Raw genomic sequence first — 2088 nt, forward strand, 5'->3', positions numbered from 1 at the left:
TCTTGGATGAACAACAGGCAATGTGCATGCCCGTGCGGATCCTCCTTCCCTTTCCATTTCTCCTCTGTGCTTCTTCTTCTTACCAGTACCTGCTGAAGAAATTCTGGGTAAGCTAACATTGGGGCTTGATGAATCCTGAAAAGCTTTGCCAGAAGGAGTTAGTTGTCAGTTATGCTTCAAGTCAAAGGAAACATTTGGTCAGAAAACAAAGAAGACTTCTGGAGAAGAAAGAGAAAAGTGGGTTACAAATGGCGATAGAAGGCTGTGGCGGGGAGGAGGTAGAAATCTTTAATAAATAAATAAATAAATAAAAAAATAAAATACAACAAAAAAAACAAATGGCGATAGAAAATTATTTAGAAAGGTTTCTAAGGTAGGAGGAGAGACAAGAGGCATAGATGAAACACCTCTCCTATGGAGATTTATAAAAATGGACCCTGGTGAAGGAAGAGATGGAGGACTGTGTGTATAAACTACATTTTATTTACTTGTGTGTGTGTGTTTCTTTGTGTCTGTGTCTCTCTCTGTGTAGTGTGTGTGTGTGTGTGTATCTGTGTGGGATGTTGTGTCTGTGTTTGTGTGTGTGTGTATCTGTGTGGGATGTTGTGTCTGTGTTTCTTTGTGTGTGTCTCTCTGTGTAGTGTGTGTGTGTGTATCTGTGTGGTATGTTGTGTCTATGTTTCTTTGTGTGTGTTTCTGTGTAGTGTGTGTATCTGTGTGGGATGGTGTGTGTGTGTGTGTTGCATTTGTTTGCTCCTGTGCTACCATGGGCATATGGAGGTCAGAAGACAACTCTTTCAAGTTAGTTCTCTCTCCCACCATGTGGTTCACAGGCACTGAACTCAGGTCATTAGGCTTGGCAGTATTGCTTTACCAGCTGAGCCTTATCTCTGCCCCCTAGAGACCTTATAGTGAGAGGACTCATTCCTCTTTGTATCCACTGAGTCCTTGGAGTCTGGTTCTGTGAATCTGTGTCGTAAGAGAAACAGAAGTATAAGTCAGTAGAGTATTTACCTCATTCCAGATGACAGTGCCTGCAAGACAAGGCATTGCTTTAGCAGTCATGATAATTGAGTCTTAACAGACACCATCAGCCCATTAGACTGCTTGTATCAGGAAACAGAAGGTCCCGTAGTAAGACTGATGAAGGGCTGTGGTTAATGAAGGGTTTGTTGCACAAGACTGAGGACCCGAGTTTGATCCCCAGAACTCACATCAAATTATGGTGGTAACATGTGCTTATAACCCATCACTAGGGAGTTGGAAACAGGCTGATTTCTAGCTTAGCCTAACTGGCTAGCCTTGGGTTCCAGTAAGAGTCCCCAACTGTCTTTACAAGGTGGATGGCTCCTGAGGAGCTTCTGAGGTTGATTGTTGGCCTCCATGCTCATAAGTGTGTATCCACATCAACATATCTTACATGTACTGCCTAGCCCTCCCCGCCCCACAGGACTGAGAAATCCCTGAACATCAGTCAATTCCCACACTTGGTCTTCTGTGAAATGAGCTCTTTGGTCAGGAGCGATGTTGCATGGAGTACCAGAGCTGTGGGCAATCATGTGCTGTAGGCGGTCGCTTTGGCAGCAGAGCAGCAGACATGGGAAGTGAGTCCAGAGAAAGCATCTCCTGTGGTAAGAAGAAAGGGTTGTCCCTTCCGCACTGAGTACCAGTCTGCTACCACTTAGCCACATGCTTACCTAGAGAATGGGGCCATATTGGAACTTGATGGTGACCTTGGTTGCTGTCAGACTGGGTCATCAGTGTTGGCTTTGGTCAGCTCAGCCATGGTAAACAGAAGTCCATTTAAATTCAAGTGAAATATTTATCTTTGTTGTTTCACTGATAGATTTATTGAGAATTGATAAGAGTGCCTAAGAAAAAGGGGGTCCAATGACCATAGAATGCCTCACTTTTTCTTAAAATAGGATGATTTGTTCTATGGATAATTCTATGTGTTCTCTGGGCGATGGGGGTGCATGACTTTAATCCTAGCACTTGACAGGCAGAGGCAGATGGATCTTTGTGAGTTTGAGGTCAGCCTGGTCTACAGTTGAGGACAGCCAGAGCTACAGTGAAACCCTAACTGGA

The sequence above is a fragment of the Chionomys nivalis genome, chromosome 3 (genome assembly GCF_950005125.1).
Source record: "Chionomys nivalis chromosome 3, mChiNiv1.1, whole genome shotgun sequence".
NCBI lineage: Eukaryota > Metazoa > Chordata > Mammalia > Rodentia > Cricetidae > Chionomys > Chionomys nivalis.